We start from the raw sequence: 25,447 nt of genomic DNA, 5'->3' as shown, positions 1-25,447 counted from the left end.
ATGAGCAAGAAGTATGAAAAGTGGGGGGCAGAGCAAGATGGCCGAATAGGAACAGCTCCAGTTTCTAACTCCCAGCACAAGCGACACAGAAGACCGGTGATTTCAGCATTTTCAACTGAGATACTGGGTTCATCTCACTAGGGAGTGCCAGACAATCGGTGCTGGTCAGCTGCTGCAGCCCGACCAGCGAGAGCTGAAGCAGGGCCAGGCATCGCCTCACCTGGGAAGCGCAATGGGGAAGGGAATCCCTTTTCCTAGCCAGGGGAAGTGAGACACACAACACCTGGAAAATCGGGTAACTCCCACCCCAGTACTGCGCTTTAAGCAAACGGGCACACCAGGAGATTGTATCCCACACCTGGCCGGGAGGGACCCTCGCCCACGGAGCCTCCCTCATTGCTAGCACAGCAGTCTGTGATCTAACCCCAAGGCAGCAGCGAGGCTGGGGGAGGGGCGCCTGCCATTGCTGAGGCTTAAGTAGGTAAACAAAGCTGCTGGGAAGCTCGAACAGGGTGGAGCTCACAGCAGCTCAAGGAAACCTGCCTGTCTCTGTAGACTCCACCTCTGGGGACAGGGCACAACTAAACAACAGCAAAAGCAGCAGAAACCTCTGCAGACACAAAAGACTCTGTCTGACAGCTTTGAAGAGGGCAGTGGATCTCCCAACACAGAGATTGAGATCTGAGAAGGGACAGACTGCCTGTTCCAGTGGGTCCCTGACCCCTGAGTAGCCTAACTGGGAGACATCCCCCACTAGGGGCAGTCTGACACCCCACAACTCACAGGGTGGAGTACACCCCTGAGAGGAAGCTTCCAAAGCAAGTATCAGACAGGTACACTCGCTGTTCAGAAATATTCTATCTTCTGCAGCCTCTGCTGCTGATACCCAGGCAAACAGGGTCTGGAGTGGACCGCAAGCAATCTCCAACAGACCTACAGCTGAGGGTCCTGACTGTTAGAAGGAAAACTATCAAACAGGAAGGACACCTACACCAAAACCTCATCAGGACGTCACCATCATCAAAGACCAGAGGCAGATAAAACCACAAAGATGGGGAAAAAGCAGGGCAGAAAAGCTGGAAATTCAAAAAATAAGAGCACATCTCCCCCGGCAAAGGAGCGCAGCTCATCGCCAGCAATGGATCAAAGCTGCACAGAGAATGACTTTGATGAGATGAGAGAAGAAGGCTTCAGTCCATCAAACTTCTCAGAACTAAAGGAGGAATTACGTACCCAGCACAAAGAAACTAAAAATCTTGAAAAAAAAGTGGAAGAATTGATAGCTAGAGTAATTAACACAGAGAAGGTCATAAACGAAATGAAAGAGATGAAAACCATGACACGAGAAATACGTGACAAATGCACAAGCTTCAGTAACCGACTCGATCAACTGGAAGAAAGAGTATCAGCGATTGAGGATCAAATGAATGAAATGAAGCGAGAAGAGAAACCAAAAGAAAAAAGAAGAAAAGGAAATGAACAAAGCCTGCAAGAAGTATGGGATTATGTAAAAAGACCAAATCTACGTCTGATTGGGGTGCCTGAAAGTGAGGGGGAAAATGGAACCAAGTTGGAAAACACTCTTCAGGATATCATCCAGGAGAACTTCCCCAACCTAGTAGGGCAGGCCAACATTCAAATCCAGGAAATACAGAGAATGCCACAAAGACACTCCTCGAGAAGAGCAACTCCAAGACACATAATTGCCAGATTCACCAAAGTTGAAATGAAGGAAAAAATCTTAAGGGCAGCCAGAGAGAAAGGTCGGGTTACCCACAAAGGGAAGCCCATCAGACTAACAGCAGATCTCTCGGCAGAAAATCTCCAAGCCAGAAGAGAGTGGGGGCCAATATTCAACATTCTTAAAGAAAAGAATTTTCAACCCAGAATTTCATATCCAGCCAAACTAAGTTTCATAAGTGAAGGAGAAATAAAATCCTTTACAGATAAGCAAATGCTTAGAGATTTTGTCACCACTAGGCCTGCCTTACAAGAGACCCTGAAGGAAGCACTAAACATGGAAAGGAACAACCGGTACCAGCCATTGCAAAAACAAGCCAAAATGTAAAGACCATCGAGGCTAGGAAGAAACTGCATTAATTAACGAGCAAAATAACCAGTTAATATCATAATGGCAGGATCAAGTTCACACATAACAATCTTAACCTTAAATGTAAATGGACTAAATGCTCCAATTAAAAGACACAGACTGGCAAACTGGATAAAGAGTCAAGACCCATCAGTCTGCTGTATTCAGGAGACCCATCTCTCATGCTGAGACATACATAGGCTCAAAATAAAGGGATGGAGGAAGATTTACCAAGCAAATGGAGAAAAAAAAAAGCAGGGGTTGCAATACTAGTCTCTGATAAAACAGACTTTAAACCATCAAAGATCAAAAGAGACAAAGAAGGCCATTACATAATGGTAAAGGGATCAATTCAACAGGAAGAGCTAACTATCCTAAATATATATGCACCCAATACAGGAGCACCCAGATTCATCAAGCAAGTCCTTAGAGACTTACAAAGAGACTTAGACTCCCATACAATAATAATGGGAGACTTCAACACTCCACTGTCAACATTACACAGATCAACGAGACAGAAAGTTAACAAGGATATCCAGGAATTGAACTCATCTCTGCAGCAAGCAGACCAAATAGACATCTATAGAACTCTCCACCCCAAATCAACAGAATATGCATTCTTCTCAGCACCGCATTGCACTTATTCCAAAATTGACCACATAATTGGAAGTAAAGCACTCCTCAGCAAATGAACAAGAACAGAAATTATAACAAACTGTCTCTCAGACCACAGTGCAATCAAACTAGAACTCAGGACTAAGAAACTCAATCAAAACCGCTCAACTACATGGAAACTGAACAACCTGCTCCTGAATGACTACTGGGTACATAACAAAATGAAGGCAGAAATAAAGATGTTCTTTGAAACCAATGAGAACAAAGATACAACATACCAGAATCTCTGGGACACATTTAAAGCAGTGTGTAGAGGGAAATTTATAGCACTAAATGCACACAAGAGAAAGCAGGAAAGATCTAAAATTGACACTCTAACATCACAATTAAAAGAACGAGAGAAGCAAGAGCAAGCACATTTGAAAGCTAGCAGAAGGCAAGGAATAACTAAGATCAGAGCAGAACTGAAGGAGATAGAGACACAAAAAACCCTCCAAAAAATCAATGAATCCAGGAATTGGTTTCTTGAAAAGATCAACAAAATTGACAGACCGCTAGCAAGACTAATAAAGAAGAAAAGAGAGAAGAATCAAATCGACGCAATTAAAAATGATAAAGGGGTATCACCACTGACCCCACAGAAATACAAACTACCATCAGAGAATACTATAAACACCTCTACGCAAATAAACTAGAAAATCTAGAAGAAATGGATAATTTCCTGGACACTTACACTCTTCCAAGACTAAACCAGGAAGAAGTTGAATCCCTGAATAGACCAACAGCAGGCTCTGAAATTGAGGCAATAATTAATAGCCTACCAACCAAAAAAAGTCCAGGACCAGATGGATTCACAGATGAATTCTACCAGAGGTACAAGGAGGAGCTGGTACCATTCCTTCTAAAACTATTCCAATCAATAGAAAAAGAGGGAATCCTCCCTAACTCATTTTCTGAGGCCAACATCATCCTGATACCAAAGCCTGGCAGAGACACAACAAAAAAAGAGAATTTTAGACCAATATCCCTGATGAACATCGATGCAAAAATCTTCAATAAATTACTGGCAAACCAGATTCAGCAGCACATCAAAAAGCTTATCCACCATGATCAAGTGGGCTTCATCCCTGGGATGCAAGGCTGGTTCAACATTCACAAATCAATAAACATAATCTAGCATATAAACAGAACAAAAGACAAGAACCACATGATTATCTCAATAGATGCAGAAAAGGCTTTTGACAAAATTCAACAGCCCTTCATGCTAAAAACGCTCAATAAATTCGGTGTTGATGGAACGTACCTCAAAATAATAAGAGCTATTTATGACAAACCCACAGCCAATATCATACTGAATGGGCAAAAACTGGAAAAATTCCCTTTGAAAACTGGCACAAGACAGGGATGCCCTCTCTCACCACTCCTATTCAACATAGTGTTGGAAGTTCTGGCTAGGGCAATCAGGCAAGAGAAAGAAATCAAGGGTATTCAGTTAGGAAAAGAAGAAGTCAAATTGTCCCTGTTTGCAGATGACATGATTGTATATTTAGAAAACCCCATTGTCTCAGCCCAAAATCTCCTTAAGCTGATAAGCAACTTCAGCAAAGTCTCAGGATACAAAATTAATGTGCAAAAATCACAAGCATTCTTATACACCAATAACAGACAAACAGAGAGCCAAATCATGAATGAACTTCCAATCACAATTGCTTCAAAGAGAATAACATACCTAGGAATCCAACTTACAAGGGATGTAAAGGACCTCTTCAAGGAGAACTACAAACCACTGCTCAGTGAAATCAAAGAGGACACAAACAAATGGAAGAACATACCATGCTCATGGATAGGAAGAATCAATATCGTGAAAATGGCCATACTGCCCAAGGTTATTTATAGATTCAATGCCATCCCCATCAAGCTACCAACGAGTTTCTTCACAGAATTGGAAAAAACTGCTTTAAAGTTCATATGGAACCAAAAAAGAGCCCGCATTGCCAAGACAATCCTAATTCAAAAGAACAAAGCTGGAGGCATCACGCTACCTGACTTCAAACTATCCTACAAGGCTACAGTAACCAAAACAGCATGGTACTGGTACCAAAACAGAGATATAGACCAATGGAACAGAACAGAGTCCTCAGAAATAATACCACACATCTACAGCCATCTGATCTTTGACAAACCTGAGAGAAACAAGAAATGGGGAAAGGATTCCCTATTTAATAAATGGTGCTGGGAAAATTAGCTAGCCATAAGCAGAAAGCTGAAACTGGATCCTTTCCTTACTCCTTATATGAAAATTAATTCAAGATGGATTAGAGACTTAAATGTTAGACCTAATATCATAAAAATCCTAGAGGAAAACCTAGGTAGTACCATTCAGGACATAGGCATGGACAAAGACTTCATGTCTAAAACACCAAAAGCAACGGCAGCAAAAGCCAAAATTGACAAATGGGATCTCATTAAACTAAAGAGCTTCTGCACAGCAAAAGAAACTACCATCAGAGTGAACAGGCAACCTACAGAATGGGAGAAAATTTTTGCAATCTACTCATCTGACAAAGGGCTAATATCCAGAACCTACAAAGAACTCAAACAAATTTACAAGAAAAAAACAAACAACCCCATCAAAAAGTGGGCAAAGGATATGAACAGACATTTCTCAAAAGAAGACATTCATACAGCCAACAGACACATGAAAAAATGCTCATCGTCACTGGCCATCAGAGAAATGCAAATCAAAACCACAATGAGATACCATCTCACACCAGTTAGAATGGCGATCATTAAAAAGTCAGGAAACAACAGGTGCTGGAGAGGATGTGGAGAAATAGGAACACTTTTACACTGTTGGTGGGATTGTAAACTAGTTCAACCATTATGGAAAACAGTATGGCGATTCCTCAGGGATCTAGAACTAGATGTACCATATGACCCAGCCATCCCATTACTGGGTATATACCCAAAGGATTATAAATTATGCTGCTATAAAGACACATGCACACGTATGTTTATTGCGGCACTATTCACAATAGCAAAGACTTGGAATCAACCCAAATGTCCATCAGTGACAGACTGGATTAAGAAAATGTGGCACATATACACCATGGAATACTATGCAGCCATCAAAAAGGATGAGTTTGTGTCCTTTGTAGGGACATGGATGCAGCTGGAAACCATCATTCTTAGCAAACTATCACAAGAACAGAAAACTAAACACCACATGTTCTCACTCATAGGTGGAAACTGAACATTGAGATCACTTGGACTCGGGAAGGGGAACATCACACACCGGGGCCTATCATGGGGAGGGGGGGGGGGGAGGGATTGCATTGGGAGTTATACCTGATGTAAATGATGAGTTGATGGGTGCTGACGAGTTGATGGGTGCAGCACAGCAACATGGCACAAGTATACATATGTAACAAACCTGCACGTTATGCACATGTACCCTAGAACTTAAAGTATAATAATAATAATAATTAAAAAAAATTATTAGAAAAAAAAAGAAAAGTGATGAATAGAAAATTCACGATATTGGTTATTTTGGAGTTAAACAAAGACTGTTATAACAATACCGGAGTAGATGATACCTCAAAGATATGAATAGTATTCTATTTTCTAAGTAGATTGATAAGAAACATGATACTTAATGTTAGTCTCTACTGTATATCTACCATAAAATGTTATAACAAATCATTTTATAGAGAAATTAATTTAACAAAAGATTTAGGATTTTGAAAATATCCTTAGAATTCTATGAGACATTTTATGCCAATAATTTGTTTATATGTATATAGATAAATTCCTTTTAAAACATAACTTGGAAAAAATATAAAGAAGAAATAGAAAATATGATAGATCTACTACTAAAGGAATTGAGTGAGTAGTACACATACACATTTTTTGGAAGTTCTTCAAAACTTCAAAGGAGATATAATTCTCAAGTTATAGAACATATGTAACAAAGATAACAGAGTAAAAGATTTCCCCCAGAAAGTAGCATATATTTTGAAAAGCATGTCAAAACATACAGAGAACGTTTTACAAGAAATTGTAAATAAAACATAGGTCAAGAAATTGAATATCACTAGCTTTGAATTTTAATTTTAATAGTAGAATCACCTATTGAGTTTTTTACCACCCTAAACCTCTTTTCATGCTCTGAAACTTTTGTTATAATTCCCTTATTTTATTGACAATATTACCAGATATGTTTGTATCTGTAAAAATATGGTATAGTTTTACCTGCTTTTGAATTTTATTCTAAGATAGGCAAACTTTGTCCAGAAAGGTCAGAAAATATTTTAAAATTATGCACCATAATTCTCCGTCACGCCTACTCAACTTTGCTTTTGGTAGCCTGTGAATAGCAAAAGACAATATGCAAATAAATATCCATGCCTGTCTTTCAGTAACACTGCATTTTATCTACAAAAATAGGCAGCCAACCTGCAAAAAACAGTTTACTAATCTCACCTGATAGGAACGGAATCCATTGTTTAGAATATTATTTCATGTGAATACACCATAATCATTTACTTATACATTTTTTAGAATATTATGTGAATATTTCATAATTATTTAATTATGTATTCTATTTTTGATACCTTGTTAGATCGTGTCCGGTTTTGCAGCTATTATAAAAACATGCAGCTAGTGTTCAATAAACATTCTGGTAATTCTATTGTGATGCAAGTATGCATAAGAATACCTTGGGCTACACATGTAGAGATAAAAATCGCTAAGACTGAAGGAGTATTCAGTATATGATCAGCTTCATCAGATACTACTAAATTATTTTAAATGATGGATGTATCAATTTGCATTCTTAGTAGAGTATATGCAAATTCTCTTTATTCTATATTCCTATCAAAACTTGAAATTGTCTGCCTTTCCAATTTTTTACTAATCTAATAGGTATGCAAGTATAGTATCTATTCTTTAGTTTGCAATTCCTTATTAACTATTTGTCTAGATTTCCATTAATATTTAGGTTTCCTCTATTTCAAAATGACTATTCACATTTTTTTTTTTTTTGCCAATTTTTCAAACAAGTTTTTTTCTTTTCTTTTTTTAAATAGATTCCTAATACATTCTAGATTTTCTCCATCTTCGTCACAATAATTTGGTTTGGTTTGGTTTTCCACCCTACTTCTTACATCATTGTAGCCCAAGGCATAAATATTTTCACATAATTTTTTCTCTAGAAATTTTATAATTTTAGCTTTTATACCTAGGTCTATGGTTTATTTTGAGATAATTTTTGAAACATGCTGTGAGGTATGGATAAAAGTTTATTTTTTAAATGTAACTAGTCATTTGTTTCATTTATATATTAAAAAAAATCCTTTCCTTTATCCATTGAGTGGCCTTTAAATATTTGTTAAAAGTATTTGACTATATACGAGAGGATTCATTTCTGGAAACTATTATCTTCCATTAATCAATTTGACTATCTTTAGTCCAATACTATACTATCTTGATAATGATAGCATCATAATAAATTTGAAAATAAGACAAGTAAGCCAGATAAATGTGTTTTTTTCCAAAGATATTTAGGCTCTACTGGTCCTTTGCATTTGCATAAAAACTTTAGCACCAGCTCATCAATTTTCACAAGAAGAAAAGCCTGCTAGAAATTTGATTGTCATTGCATTGAATCTATAGACTAATTTTCAAATTGATATCTTAGAAGTGTTGAGTTTCTTGAACCATGAACAAAGTGTATCTCTGCACTTATTTAGGCCTTCTTTAATAACTCTCAAGAATGCTGTGTAGATTTTCTTCTGTGAGTTTCATGCATATTTTGTCATATTTTTAAATTTAACCATAATTATTGCATGTTAATGCTATTGTAAGTGATAGGAATTTTATTACATGCTACATTATATACTCATTGCTAGCATATAGAAATACCATTTGTAATTGATCTATTTTACAACCTTGCCAAGCTCCCTTATTAGTTATACTAGCTTCTTCTGTAGATTCAGTAGTATTTTACACACAGATGATCATGACATCTGTAATGAGACAGTTTTATTTTAGCATTTTATTTATTTCTCTTTTTTCCCCCAATGGCTAAAATTACTAGTACAATGGTGAAGAAGTAGAAGTAGACATTCTTTCCTTGTTCTCAGTCTAAAAATAAAATAATTTGGATTATGATCACTAAATATGAGATGGACATTTTTCATATGTGCCCTATATCATAATTTGTCATATGCATTTTTCATATGTGCTGTATATCCTAAACCTGATGGCTTAGGAAATGTTCTACTATTCTCAGATTACTGAGTTTTTATCAGAAATTGAAGTTATATTTTTTCAATTACATTTTCTGTTTTTGTTAAGATGATTATACATTTTTTAGCTTCAAGATGGCTGGCTAAGGCATTTGGCAGTCGCCTCCTCCACACACACACACACACACACACACACACACACACACACACACAAATACAGTGAGTAGATATTCATACTTTGAATGGATCATCTAAGAGAGAACACTGGAATTCAACAGCAGAGTGATAGAAAACACTACTTAAGGCAACAAAGGAGAGGGAAGTGAGTCAGTCTGCCCAGCCAGGATCACCTGGAGCCCCAGAGAGTCTCCCCAATGTGGGGAAGAAGTTAAGTGAACAATTCACAGCAGTCCACCATGAACTCTTTCAATCCTAGCCAAAGGAGAGCCCTTCAACTCTTGCAGGCCCTGAGACTAACACAGGGAACTGCCTGCAGACTGCACAACAGTGTTAGTTAAGAGAGGAAGCTCACACTGGGTCCCACACATCCCCTGAGATGTTTATTAACATTAAGCAGCTACTGCACAGTGCCATTTCAAGAGTCCACCTCCCACCAAACTGCATGGTGCCTTGGGACTCAACAAACTACATATCTCCACAACCCTAGAGCCACAGTGACATCCTCCACATGCAGCTACCACTGCTGCTGACTGCTGCCACTTGGGCCAAAGCATGCACTGGCAGTGACCCTCCCATGCCAAGCAGCCAAGCAGGGGTGTTACTGTTCATTAACAAGTGCCCTGAGGAACAAATGCCACCTGAGGCTGAAGCACATACTCACCAGCTGCCTGCCTACAGTTGCTGAAAGCAAACCTGCCCTCCCCAGCAGTAGGACCACACCCAAGACCTCCATAACCAGGGCCTGGGCATCATCCCAGACCAGATGACTACAGCTAGTGCCTATACGCACTACCAGGGAGCCTGAGGACAGGTCTGCCTGGCCTAGCTTTGCCCCCACCAGTGTCCAAGCACATAAACTGTGGACTTGGGATCACCCTGCACCATTCACCGTGTTTGGCACTTGAGTGCTCTTCCTGGGGGCTCAGGCAGCCTGATGCTACCCCCACAGCTGGCACTGACCTGTATATGCCATCTGTGGGTCCAGAGACTGGTCTGCCCAGCTCATCACAGCCAGCACCAACATCAGCATGGACTGTTTGGGAGCCAGAGAGTTGTCTCATTACTGTTACAGCTATCACCTACACCATGCCTACTGCCCAGGGATCCCAGGACCCATGCAACTTCCTGGCCCACTACTGCCACTGCCAGCACCCAAGCAAGTCACTTGGAGACCCAATAATTGGCCCACCTGGATCTACTAACACCAGTGCCAACATACGCCATCCTCAAGCCCAAGGACAGGCATGCTTGGCCCACGGCTGCTACCACAGGGGCCTGTGTACTGGTCCACCTGGCATCCCCATCCACAGCAACAACTTCACCACAGCCTCCATGAAGAACCGCACCCCGAGCAACTGAGGAAATCAGACACACCACTGATACTGTTTCCATCAGAAGAAATTATGTGGAGACTGCACTAGTGTATGCACCCAGAATAAAAGCCAAAATGTCTTACCCAAGCAACAGTATAGGTACGACTTTATGACAAAGTCCTCTCCTAGGAAAAGAAGTTCAAAAAATTGGAAGAAGGAATTGTTACATCAGATGTGTAGAAATTAATGCGAGGATACAAGAAACATGAAAAAACAAGGAAATATGACACCTCCAAAAGAATACAATAATTATCTAGCAACAGATTCTAATGAAAAATAAATTTATGAAATGTTGAGAAAATAACTAAAAACAATATTTATTTATTTATTTATTTTTATTTATTTATTATTATTATACTTTAAGTTCTAGGGTACATGTGCATAACGTGCAGGTTTGTTACATATGTATACTTGTGCCATGTTGCTGTGCTGCACCCATCAACTCGTCAGCACCCATCAACTCGTCATTTACATCAGGTATAACTGCCAATGCAATCCCTCCCCACTTCCCCCTCCCCATGATAGGCCCCGGTGTGTGATGTTCCCCTTCCCGAGTCCAAGTGATCTCATTGTTCAGTTCCCACCTATGAGTGAGAACATGCGGTGTTTGGTTTTCTGTTCTTGTGATAGTTTGCTAAGAATGATGGTTTCCAGCTGCATCCTTGTCCCTACAAAGGACACAAACTCATCCTTTTTTATGGCTGCATAGTATTCCATGGTGTGTATGTGCCACATTTTCTTAATCCAGTCTGTCACTGATGGACATTTGGATTGATTCCAAGTCTTTGCTATTGTGAATAGTGCTGCAATAAACATACATGTGCATGTGTCTTTATAGCAGCATGATTTATAATCCTTTGGGTATATACTCAGTAATGGGATGGCTGGGTCATATGGTACATCTAGTTCTAGATCCCTGAGGAATCGCCATACTGTTTTCCATAATGGTTGAACTAGTTTACAATCCCACCAACAGTGTAAAAATGTTCCTATTTCTCCACATCCTCTCCAGCACCTGTTGTTTCCTGACTTTTTAATGATCGCCATTCTAACTGGTGTGAGATGGTATCTCATTGTGGTTTTGATTTGCATTTCTCTGATGGCCAGTGATGATGAGCATTTTTTCATGCGTCTGTTGGCTGTATGAATGTCTTCTTTTGAGAAATGTCTGTTCATATCCTTTGCCCACTTTTTGATGGGGTTGTTTGTTTTTTTTCTTGTAAATTTGTTTGAGTTCTTTGTAGGTTCTGGATATTAGCCCTTTGTCAGATGAGTAGATTGCAAAAATTTTCTCCCATTCTGTAGGTTGCCTGTTCACTCTGATGGTAGTTTCTTTTGCTGTGAAGAAGCTCTTTAGTTTAATGAGATCCCATTTGTCAATTTTGGCTTTTGCTGCCATTGCTTTTGGTGTTTTAGACATGAAGTCTTTGTCCATGCCTATGTCCTGAATGGTACTACCTAGGTTTTCTTCTAGGGTTTTTATGGTATTAGGTCTAACATTTAAGTCTCTAAACCATCTTGAATTAATTTTCATATAAGGAGTAAGGAAAGGATCCAGTTTCAGCTTTCTGCTTATGGCTAGCTAATTTTCCCAGCACCATTTATTAAATAGGGAATCCTTTCCCCATTTCTTGTTTCTCTCAGGTTTGTCAAAGATCAGATGGCTGTAGATGTGTGGTATTATTTCTGAGGACTCTGTTCTGTTCCATTGGTCTATATCTCTGTTTTGGTACCAGTACCATGCTGTTTTGGTTACTGTAGCCTTGTAGGATAGTTTGAAGTCAGGTAGCGTGATGCCTCCAGCTTTGTTCTTTTGACTTAGGATTGTCTTGGAGATGCGGGCTCCTTTTTGGTTCCATATGAACTTTAAAGCAATTTTTTCCAATTCTGTGAAGAAACTCATTGGTAGCTTGATGGGGATGGCATTGAATCTATAAATTACTTTGGGCAGTATGGCCATTTTCACGATATTGATTCTTCCTATCCATGAACATGGTATGTTCTTCCATTTGTTTGTGTCCTCTTTGATTTCACTGAGCAGTGGTTTTTAGTTATCCTTGAAGAGATCCTTTACATCCCTTGTAAGTTGGATTCCTAGATATTTTATTCTCTTTGAAGCAATTGTGAATGGAAGTTCATTCATGATTTGGCTCTCTGTTTGTCTGTTATTGGTGTATAAGAATGCTTGTGATTTTTGCACATTAATTTTGTATCCTGAGACTTTGCTGAAGTTGCTTATCAGCTTAAGGAGATTTTGGGCTGAGACAATGGGGTTTTCTAAATATACAATCATGTCATCTGCAAACAGGGACAATTTGACTTCTTCTTTTCCTAACTGAATACGCTTTATTTCTTTCTCTTGCCTGATTGCCCTAGCCAGAACTTCCAACACTATGTTGAATAGGAGTGGTGAGAGAGGGCATCCCTGTCTTGTGCCAGTTTTCAAAGAGAATTTCCAGTTTTTGCCCATTCAGTATGACATTGGCTGTGGGTTTGTCATAAATAGCTCTTATTACCGCCCCCAGCCCGGTTTGGACAGCAATAAGACAAACATAAAGAAAAAAGAATAAAAATTAAATGAAGAAAGCCTACATGACATATAGAACAACACAAAGCAACCAAATATTTGGATTTCCAAAGTCCCAAAAGGTGAAGACAAAACCAAAGAAATAGACAACCTATTTAATAAAATTATAGCTGAAAACTTCCCAAGTCTAGAAAGAGATTCAGACATACAGATATAAGAAGCTTAAATATTCCTAAGCACATACAATTCAAGAAGTCTTCTCCATGGCACATTAGAGAATGAAACTGGACCCCTCTCTCTCCTTATAGACAAAAATAAACTGAAGATGGCTTAAGTGTAAGATCTGAAAAAAATGAAGCTATTTGAAGAAAACATTTAGGAAACACTACAAGACATTTGTCTAAGCACTGATTTTTATGGTTAAGACCTCAAAAGCAAAGGTAACAAAAACAGGCAAATAGAGTTATGTTAAAATCCCTCTTCACAGCAAAGGAAATAATCAATAGAGTGAAGAGACAACCTATTGAATGGCAGAAAATATTTTTAAACTATTCATATGCCAAGTGATTCAGGATATACAAGCAACTAAAAAATCTCAACAGTGAGAAAAAAATAATGTCATTAAAAAGTATGTAAAGGACATAAATAGACATTTCTTAAAAGAACACATACAAATGCACAATAGGTATATGAAAAATGCTTAATATCACTAATTATCGGGGAAATCAAAATCAAAACCACAATGAGATATTATTTTACTTGAGTCACACTGACTAGCATTAAAAAGACAAAAAATAACAAATACTGTTAGGATGTGAAGATAAGAGGACCCTTACACACTCTTGGTGGGAATGTAAATTAGTACAACCACTGTGGGAAACAGGACAGAGATTTCTCAGAAAACTATAAATAGAACTACTATAGAATCCAGCAATTCCACTACTGAGTATTTATCCATGGGAAACAAAATCAATATATCAGATGGATACTGGCAATCATATGTTTATTGCAGCACTTTTCACAACAAGAAAGACATGGAATCAACCCAAGTGTCCATCAATGAATAACTGAATAAGGACTATATGGTAAATACATACAATGGAATATATTCAGCCATTAAAAAAATTAAATCATGTCACTTACAGGAATATGGTTGGAATTAGAAGTGATTATGTTAAGTTAAATAAACTAGGCACAGAAAGAAAAATATTGCATATTATCACATATTTGGGGGCTAAAAAGTTGATTTTTGTGGATTAGAGAGCAGAACAAGAGACACCAACTCTAGCCACTGAACTCCAATGCCACTTATCCTAAAAGGAATGCTACTTTTATATTTACATGGTTCTGTCTGCAGCACCATTTGGAGTTTCATTGCTGTCAGTCATTTCAATGAGTTGCAACACTGGTTGCCTCCACCAGATGTTGCTGAAACGCTCCTGCCATTATCCATAAATAACTTTCCTTTGAAAGTAGCCTGGGCCTTTGTCATGACTGAATGATTGACCAGGGACCACCAAGTTACCCTCCAACCTGAGCTGAGTATCATTAGCTGGGTGCTCTCTGATTCGCCAAACCATAAAGCTGGGTATGTACAGCACAACTCCACCATCATATGGAGCAGTGGGTATATAATTGAGGCCAAGCAAGCCCTGAAGTCACAAGTTATATAAAGACATGACACAAATGCCTATGATTTCCCCTCCTGCTACACTGACTTCTCTCTCCCTGCTTGTGTGTGTAGCCTCATTGTCGTAGTTTCCTATGATAAGTTGACAGAGGAAGGGAAGGCTAAGGCCTGGTTTTACAGATGGTTCTGTCTGATAGATAAGCACCATCAAAAAGTGGATAGCTGTGGCACTACGGACCCATTTTCAGGCATCCCTGAAGGATGGCAAGGAAGACAAATCTTCCCAGTGGGCAAAATTTCAGACAGTCTACCTGATTATGCACTTCACTTGGAAGGATAAATAGCCATATGTGTGATTATATATCAGTTCATGGGCTGTAACAAGTGGTTTGGCTGGATGTTCAGGGAATTCGAAGAAACCTGATTGAAAACTTAGTGAGAAACAAATTTATGAAAGAGGTATGTGAAAAGACCTGTCCGAATGGGCAATACAACCTAAAGATATTTGTGTTTCATGGGCATTCCCACCAAAGGTTGACTTTAGTAGATAAGCATTTTAATAATTAAGTAGACAGGGCAATTCATTCTATGCATAGCATCAGCCTCTCCTCAGCCACCCATGTCATCACCCAACGAGCTCATGAACAAAGTGGTCATGGTAGCAGGGATGGATGTTATACATTAGCTCAGCAACATGGGCTCTTCATCTCTAAGGCTGACCTGGCTACAGCCACCACTGTGTCAAATCTATCAGCAGTGTAGACCAATACTGGGTCAATGAAATGGCATGATTCTGGGGTGATCAGCCAGCTACCTGGTAGGAAGATGACTACAGTGGATAACTTCTATTATGGAAGAGGAGACATTTTTTTCTTACTAGAAGAGACACTTACTTTGGATATCAATTTGCCTTCCCTGCATGCAATGCTTCTACCAAAACTATCATCTATAAACTTACAGAATGCCTTACCCACCATAAAAATATTAACAGTTAACAGAAAAGAGGATTATAATTTCAGACAGCAATGCTTCTGACTAAAGGACTCACCACGTTTTCCATTATCTTGAAACAGCTGGTTTGATTGTAGGACTTCTTGGCCTTCATAATTATGTCAGCCAACTCCTGATAATAAAATATATATTGATAGTCAAGTGAGTAACATGACCCATTTTGCAGCTGCCAGTTAGCCTCTTTCCCTAGATGTTCCTCTTATCACCCAATGAACCAATGAACTTATATAGAGAGACTATATATTTATATAAAATATAGACTATATACTATATATTCAGAGACTATATATTCAATAACATAAAACCTATATGTAAATCATATATAGTTTATCTTCTATCGGTTCCGTTTCTCTGGAGAACCCTCACTAATACAGATGTTGAAATTAAGAAATTACTTTTAATTGAAGTTTAAATCTAGGTCACCCACAGGAAAATACTATCTAAAGATGAATCAAAGCCTTGACTATAAAAACTGTTAAAACCTCAGAAATAAAAAAGGTGATATCTCAGAGTATTATTCAATCACACAAATGCCCTTTTAAAAAGTTTAAGGATGAGATGGGCATTACAAATTATTTCAAACATCAAGCTGTCCATAGAAAACTGTTATGGTCAGGATTGTGTACCCCGAAAATTCATCAGAGTCCTAACCCCCAGCGCCTCAGAATGTGACTCCACTTAGAAAAAGGGCATTTAAAGAGGTGATTCATTTAAAATGAGGTTTTTAGTTAAGAAGCGATCATGAAGTTAAAATAGGGCCATATTCAACATGACTGACGTCCTTATATGAAGAGAAAAATTCCGACATAGCCATGCATAAAGGAAAGATCATATGAAGACAAAGAGAGAAGATGACTGTAAGTCAAGGACAGAATTCTCAGAAGACACCAAAACTGCTGACACCTTCATTTTCCAGAACTGTGACAAAACAAATTTCTGTTGTTTAAGACACCCGGTCTGTGATATTTTCTTACAGCATCCCTGACACACTAATATGCTGTACGACTTTTAAGTGGTGTTAATGTCCTCTAGCCTTAATAACTTGAAAAATTTCTTATTCATCATGCATTATCATAAGTTATAAAAGTGAAACATTTGTCATCTCTCAAAATATAGAAACTAAGTACCAGTTTTCACTGTTGTATTTTATTATGGCAGCACTTGCAGACTAATATGGAAGCTTAATGACCTTGCCCCTTCACTATCTCCACAGGAACGAAAAGTAGAAAAAAATCTGTGTCAGATAAATTTGTGACTTTTGTATCTACCTAATTAAGTAAACTGCAGTTATATTCAGAGGAAGCCTACAAAGTTTTTGAGTGAATTACATCAGCAAAAACATTCCAGAATTAGATGAATGAAACAAGATTTTTGAAATTTCAAATCCCACAGGCAGAAAGCAAGCTGAGAATACTACTTGACTTCAAACACATGTACCAAAATTTAAGTATGACTCAAAATGTGCACTAAAAGCCTCAGAGGGAGGAAATGAGAGCTGTGGAGAATTATTCTCAGGCCTTGAGACCTAATCAAGTAGCTGTCAACATTTGCCTGGCTAGATTTCAGAATTTCTATCAGTGACTCATTTTGCTTCTCATTTCCTCGCCTTTTAAACAGTAATATCTTCAAGAGTTACCCTGTACCTTTCCCCTTACTGTATGTTGATTATGCAAAGGACAGAATGTGTCTCTCTAGTTTGACAAATCAACAGATTGACCGGAATTGTACTTAAGAAGCTGCACTTGTGGCACTACTATTTGAGGAGAGTCATTACACAGGGAAATAAGTTAGGCAGTGAGATTGTGACCTTTAAGCTGGTGATATAATGTGATGGAACTTTGGGGGAATGTGGGTGGATATAAATGCATTTTGAATGTGGGAGGAATACAAATTATTGGAATCAGAGTGCAGATTAAGAAAATAGCCTCTTAGATGGCCCCAATAATTTTAACCTCCTGATCTGATATTAACACCTTGTGAAATCCCCTCCTCTTCATTTTGTGAGAGCCCAGCGACTTTCTTCTAATGAGTACAACCTGGCAAAGGTATTGAGATCCCTTCTGAGGTTGGCTTATGTAAAAAGTATTCTTTCTCCTGCTTTTTCTCTTCTGCTTTATCTCACTTGTTCATTCTGATGGAAGCCAGCTGACATGCTGCATGTTGCCCAGTGGAAAACCATATGGCGAGCAATGGAGGGAGCTTCTGGTCCACAGCCAAGGAGAAACTGAGATCCTCAGGCCAACAGCAGTGAGGAACTGAATGCTGCTATCAATCACAGGACTGATCTTGGAAGTAAATCCTCCTTTAGGTGAGGCTTCAGGAGAGAAAATGACTTTGGCTAACACCTTAATGTTATTCCTATGGAAAATCTTGAGAAAGAATTAGCCAGCTAAGCTGCACCCTGAATCATCACTCACAGAAGCTATGAGATAATAAATGGCTTTTTTCTTTGCTTGTTTTAAGACACTGGGTTTTGCATTAATTTGTTACACAGCTACAGACAACTAATACAATATGTGGCTTTCTTTTAGCAAATAGGATACAAGAGAAGTGGTGCTGTGTAACCTCTAAGGTTATTAGATCAAAAGAAGTTCCACAGCTTCCTCCTTCCACATTAAAAACGCTGCCCTTAGGAGTCAGAACAGCCTGGCCAACATGGCAAAACCTCGTCTCTACTAAAAATACAAAAATTAGCCAGGTGCAGTGGTGGGCGCCTGTAATCTCAGCTACTTGGGAGGTTGAGGCAGGAGAATCACTTGAACCCAGGAGGTGGAGGTTGCAGTGAGCTGAGATTGTGCCACCACACTCCAACCTGGGCAACAGAGCTAGACTCCGTCTCAATAAATAAATAAATAAATAAATAAATAAATAAATAAATACTGCCCTTAGAGTGCTAAGTCGCCATGTTAGAATTCTGACTACCTGAGGCACTCATGCTGTGAGGAAACCCAGAGTACCTGTAGGTGCTTAGTCAAAGGCAAGCCTAACATACAAGCTGTCCTAGGCAGGCACCAGATATGGAGCTGAAGAAGCCTCCCTGTGATTCTTTCATCTAACTAGTTGAGTCACTCTCACTCGAGTCTTCCAAGCTGAAGCAATAAACATGATGAAACAGAAAAAAGCCATCTTTTCAGTCCTCTCCTTAAACCCTTATCCCACTGCATTCATTAGTTTAATAAAATTGTTGTTTTGTGGCACTACAGTTGGAAGCAACTTAACATATTTTCTAGGCACCATGAAGCAGCTACGAGTTTGAAAAAAAAAAAAAAAACCCTTTTCTCTTTACTTATTAATAAAAGCCATTTAGAAAAGTTTGCATTTAGCTGATAAGGGTCACAGTATATCTTAGTTGCTTACCCTATGGAAATATCAACTCTCCAGAATCACTCACCTCTTAAAAACACAGCATGTCACCTTGATCCATTATGCTGAGGGTATCATGCTAAATGGAACTAGTAAACTAAACACTGCTAAACATTTTAATACAACACATATATGTCACAGAGTGGAAAACAAATCCTATAGAAATGTAGATAGCTGTCTGTCCTATGGTCTAGGGTATGTTCAGTCATCCCTTCCAAGGTAAAGGATGAATTGCTGGCATCTGGCATTCTTACAAGTAAGACACAGATACAATGTCTAGTGGGGCTCTTGGGAGGAATACACTTCTTGTCAGATTGTGCTATCAAAAACTATTTGCCAAATATTCCAAAAGTTTTTCAGTTTGTAATGGAATCCAGAAAAGAAAATGCTTTGCAACAGGTCCAGGATTCTGGGCACGCCGCTCTGCTATTTGGCTTAGTAACTAAGTACATGGAAAGGTGCGCAAAGAATGTGTGGCAGATAGAAGGCTGTATGGAACAGTGATAGACACTTATAAATGAATCACAGCACGATCCTTTAGAACTTTGGAGTAAAGCCATCCCGTCTTCAGCATTTAACTATGCTTCCTTTGAGAAAGTTTCTGGCTTGATATGGTCCTTAATAGAGGCTGAATGAATGCTTGACCATTGACCATCTAATTACGTTCATTATCGATAAGTTGTATAATAGACCAAGCTATATATTTGGTTGATGACAGCAGGACTTCATTATTAAATGGAAGGAGTACATAAATAGAGGGATCAAATAAATCTTCAAGTAATGAGTCAGTTACATGGCCATGTGGCTTGGATGTCTATGGCTCCTACTCCTGACTCACTGTCTCCTCCATCTTAACCCACGTTTATGGCCTTATGAGGAGTTTCTTCTAGCTAGGTGATTAGGAGGTAATCTGGCAATTTCCATTGCTGTGCACCTAACTTGCCAAAAGCCAAGACCAATGTTGAGTACCTGACATTATTTCTCAGCAGGATCAACCAATTACCTGGTGGCAGATTGATAACATTGGACTACTTCCAACATGAAAAGAGCATTTGTTGTTTACATCTCCAGAATTTGATTCTTTTTTTCTCTTCCACCTCTTGCATTATTTATCTGTCTAATATTTCCCTCCTTCTGGCTATCACTTTCTCTGTTCCTCTCCCTCTTCTCTGTCTCTTCTCAATAATTCTTATTAAGTCACATACATAAGATGGGATGTAATATTATTTTTTGTTTTGATGCTACATAGACCTCCAATTTTAATCCTACACTTAATACTCTAGGAAAACTGTTCTTGTAAAGATCAGTGATAAGTTATGTCAAATTTAATTGCTATTCTTAATTGTTTTCTCAGCAATATTCAAGAGTGACCAGATCTTTCACCTTGAAACACACTCCCCTCCTGATTCTCTTGATCTTCCTAATATAAGGATACTTTTTTGTCTTCCGGTCTCCTTTGTAGACTGTTCCTTCTTTAAAATGGACATTTTTCAGGTGTGTTTCAAAGCACACTTCTTTTCCTCAATGTAGCAATAATACTGGTTAAGCTTGTGGGTTCTGACTTTGGACTACATAAATTTAAAATTTGCCTCCATCATTTACTCTGTGGCCATGGGAAAGTTACATAACCCTTTAAGGTTATAGTTTTGCTTCTCTAAAGAGGGTATAGAACACTACCGATTTCTCAGAGTTTTAACAAAGACTAAACAAGATAAGTCATATGAAGAGCATTTTTCCTGAAATCTAGTTTATAGTCAATACATGTAAGCAATATTTAACCATATATTGCTTTATAGTCTTCATAGGCAATCTCATCCATTCTAGCAACAATATATGTCATCTGTATGTTAGTAATTTTCAATGTATAGCTTTCCTGCCAATTTCTCAAACCAGAAAATTAGGTGGTCATCTTGGGTCTCTGTTTTTCCTCTTTTTACATATAACATCATTAGACTTTTAATGTCTTTTTTTCCAACTATATCTTAGATATGCCTACTTTCAATTTTCAGAGGGTCACTTTCAACTTATCATTATTTATTTCCTTAAGGCTGAAATAGTCTCATTATTATTAACATTTCTCTTTCGTGCTTCTTTCATCAGATCATTTGTCTTCAAAGAAGTCAAAATAATAAATGTAAAACAAATCATATTATGATGCTTGACTACTTAAAATTCCCACTGTGTTCATATAAAACCCTAATCCTTTAAAATGACCGTAAAAATCATACCTGACTTAGTACCTGACCTCATATCCCTCTAACCTTGTTCCCAAAAACTTTTGCTCACTATGTCTCAGCAAATTAGTATTTTTACCTCTTAAAATACCAAGTGTTGCTGTTTTTTTTTCCCCCCTTACTCTCCTCATTGCTCTTCCCACTGTTGACCACGCACTCTTTCCCTATGGGTAATTCTCTCTCATTCTTCCCAAATGTACTCCTCCATATCTAGTGCTTTTATGGTTGCCTTCAAATTAAATAGGTAGGATCCTCTTCACCATAAGATTTAATGTTGAAAATTAAGAGGTTTTTTTTAAAAAAAAAAATAGAAAGAAAATCAGAAATAAATTCCCAAGTTAATACATAACTTCTTCAGGTTTGAGTACATGGTTCTTTCTGTTCCTTGTATCATTGTAGGCCTCAGCTTCATAATCCCTACAGCCCTAATTACAGTACTTTTTAAGCATTCAAACATAGGCAGGGAAACCAAATCCATGCTCTGGTCTCCAAAATCACTGACTCTGCCCTCTAAAATTTCATAGGAAATGAATATCAATCCTCGTCTGCCCGTTTCTAACCCAGAAATCCAGTTGTTTTCTTATCATTTCAACCTTCACTCACTGCTGTGTATCTACATTTTATTTCTCATCTAAGATAGCTGTTGGCCTCATTTTAATTTTCAATTTCCCTTATAATGTTTATATGTGAATATATATGCACACATATATTTATATAATTATATACATATGTACGTTGATATAGATATGTTTGTGCACGTGTGTGTGTATGCTTATAGTTTCGAAATAACTTACAGTATTGTTTTTTGACAAGGGGTTCCGAATTCCTTTCATTGTGATGTGACATGTACACATTCACAAAAATACTTACTTTGTAAATCAACAGTTACATAAATAATGAAATACATGAAAGCTAAGTGGGATATTCTGGAAACTAAAAAGACAGAATTATGGGTGTTGAGATTAAGAATAATTTAATGACATAAAGGAGGTAGTAGATTTACAGTATAGAAAATATCTGATTATTACTTTCGTATAGAAGCAGTATTATTAGTTTCAGTGATTGTATGGGGATGTAGTTCCATTTTGAAGAACTGTCATACCATTAACTTTGCTGTACAATGTTGTACAATTTTGTACAAAGATCCCGATTTAGACATTCAACTGGGATGGCCTCTAGAATAGAAATAAATGTATGTTATTACATGATTTATTTACTTCCTCTGAGAAATACTTCTTTCTTCAGTTAAACTTTTTCTAATTCAAAATACAACACACTTTTATAAAAATACACAAAACTAAAATGTACTGCTCATTAAAATGTCAAAAAGGATTTGCTTGCTTAATCTATATGCAGCTCAAAAGAGAGAACATTGACAATCTCTTTTGTGCCATCTCCCCCAATCACTACTATCTACCTACAATTTCATGAATTTCAGTCACTGCTTTCTTGATTTTAAACTATTTTCATACCTAAGAACACATTAAAAATGAGTTTTTTTCTTATTTTGATTTTTATATAGATGGAATCAGACAATATCTATTATTTTGTGCCTGATCTCATTCATTCAACTTGACATTTTAAGAATCACCCAAGTATATGTATGTGTGTATAAATGCAAGTCATTCTCAGTGCATACATTATTCTTATATATAAATATCACACAATATATTTATCATTCTACACGAGTTATTTACACAGTTCAGTTGCACCAACTTACATTCATGAGGATAGTTAATAATAACTAATTTTTTCACACCCTTGCCAAATCCTGATATTTTTATTCTTTTGTGTTTTAGCCATACTAAGACTGTAGTGATATAATATTATGATTTGGCATTCCATTTCCCTGATTTCCAATGAGGATTATAGCATTCAATTCAAAATATTTTATTTCCATTATGAGCATTACTTTGGCCCCTGTGATATTTAAATGTGTATCTTGTTCAAACATGTAGAGATTAAATTATAATATTTTGATATTAATTCAAGCTTAATTAAATTATGATAAGAGAATGGATTCCATGAACTTAATCTCTAACATTTATTAAGACTCAATGGGTCTATGTGCAGAAATGAGTTAGCATAGCAGGCCTGAAACTAAATGCAGAAAGGCCTGTTTGAAAGTTGGCCCTCAGCTGGCATCTGACAACTCAGATATTAAAATGGTTCCTATCATACTCAAGACTGATAAGAGTAACTCCCTGTGCCTAAAATGTTTGCGCAAATTATGTTGTTTATGCTGAAGACTTACTTTACTTATGGGTTCCATGGAATTTTGGTATGTATGATGAAGAGGATGCCTATGTAACCAACCCTTAATGAAAATCCTAGGCATTGAATCTATAACAAGCTCCCTGGTAACCATTTCAAATGTGTCATTACAATGCACTGCTGAAGGAATTAGGTGTGTCCTGTGTGACTCTATTGGGAAAAGAGTGACAAAATCCTAAACCTGGTTTTTTTTGTTTTTTTTTTTTTTCTGGATTTTACCCATGCACCTTTTCCCCTTGCTGATTTAACTTGCTTTTCTTTTGCAGTAATAAATTATAGCCATAAATAAGACTACATTTTAATTTCTGTGATTCCTTTTAGTGAATCGTTAAATCTGGTAGTGGTCTTGGGAACCCCTGGTATAGTAGGTGTCAGAAGTGGAATTTGCTAGAATGACCCTGATTTACTGAAAGATGGTGAAAACACTGGGAAGAGAAAAGCTCAACCGTCCAGGAAATGGTAAGCCTTCACTTCCTGAGTAGCTATGGAGTTAGCCATGGTATGAAACAGCAGTTGAAATTGCTGTCTACTGAGAGATTTAAACGTTTCCGGTGGAATTTGAAAATGATACATGCAGCTCTATGAGCGTTGGCTTGCTGCACTCTCTAGCTGCTTTTGGCCATCCTGGCTAAAGCGAGGATTAAAGCATGCAGCATTGGTGGTTTTGCTTTCTTTCTTTCTACTCCGAGTAGTAAAAGAAACAGCCCAAATAGTCACAAATGTGAACTTTGGCTAAAAATGTTAAAATTTTCTATATTCTCTTCTCCAAGTGGGACAAAAACAGCTAAATCCATTTCCAGAGCTGGAAGAAAGTGACAACTAATTGAGGATAAAAATGGGATGGGGAAGGAGGAATCACAATCTTGCCACTTCTTCAACCTAACTGCCTTTGCTGCAGCAGCCCCACCCTTGCACTGTCAGGGGTGTTTGAACCAGAGCAACTCCATCTTGAATAGGAGCTGGGTAAAATGAGGCTGAGACCTACTGGGCTGCATTCCAAGATGGTGAGGCATTCTAAGTTACAACATGAGATAGGAGGTTGGCACAAGATGCAGGTCATAAAGACCTTGCTGATAAAACAGGTTGCAGTAAAGGAACTGGCCAAAACCTACCAAACCCAAAATGGCCACGAGAGTGACCTCTGGTCATCCTCACTGCTACACTACCATCAGCACCATGACAGTTTACAAATGCCATGACACCATCAGGAAGTTACCCTATATGGTCTAAAAAGGGGAGGACTGAATAATCAACCCCTTGTTTAGCATGCAGTCAAGAAATAACCATTAAAATATGCAACCAGTAGCTCTCAAGGCTGCTCTGTCTATGGAGTAGCCTTTTCTTTATTCCTTTACTTTCTTAATAAACTTGCTTTTGCTTCGCACTGTGGACTCACCCTGAATTCTGTCTTGCACGGGAGATCCAAGGACTCTCTTATGGTCTGGATCCGGTCACCTTTCCCGTAACAGCATCACCATTAGATCTCCCCAGCAACTATAATCTTAAACCTATAAATGTGGAATTTACTGACAGGGGTTTGCATAAATTTGCAATAGTTTAGAAAAGGATATTTTTTTTAATTGGCTGTGTATTTTGTGGTTATTTGTATAATAAAAATGGTTGTAAATGGTATATACTTGTAATTTCATAAATTCTTAGGGGGATCTTCACAATCAGTGAAAGCTACAAATGAAAGTGATAGTGGGACATAACTTTGATTTCTATCACTGACGGGTTGGCTGGAATTTAAATTCGTTAAGCATTTAAGACAAAATATGTCTTTGTAACACATGCCTTTGGCTCTGATTTTGCCTAATGTTATGCTCTCTGAATAAAGATAGCATTAACAGAGAGTCAATATCCAAACTGAGGTGCACTTCCGACATTGTAAACAATTTTTAGT

At 37.9% G+C, this 25,447-nt stretch overlaps 1 long non-coding RNA gene across 1 annotated transcript in view; it reads right to left on the bottom strand.

Moving 5' to 3' along the window:
• The window catches only part of LOC105492514 (uncharacterized), a 206,690-nt gene that overhangs the window by 127,698 nt on the left and 53,545 nt on the right, over positions 1-25,447 (bottom strand). Inside the window, exon 2 of the long non-coding RNA XR_011609517.1 lies at positions 15,711-15,785. This is a non-coding gene — a long non-coding RNA (uncharacterized lncRNA). The remainder of the gene's footprint in view (positions 1-15,710; positions 15,786-25,447) is intronic.

Source organism: Macaca nemestrina, chromosome 11 (assembly GCF_043159975.1).
Source record: "Macaca nemestrina isolate mMacNem1 chromosome 11, mMacNem.hap1, whole genome shotgun sequence".
Classification (NCBI taxonomy): Eukaryota; Metazoa; Chordata; class Mammalia; order Primates; family Cercopithecidae; genus Macaca; species Macaca nemestrina.
Note: the sequence above shows the minus strand (reverse complement) of the source record. Positions and strands in the feature narration are given on the sequence as shown.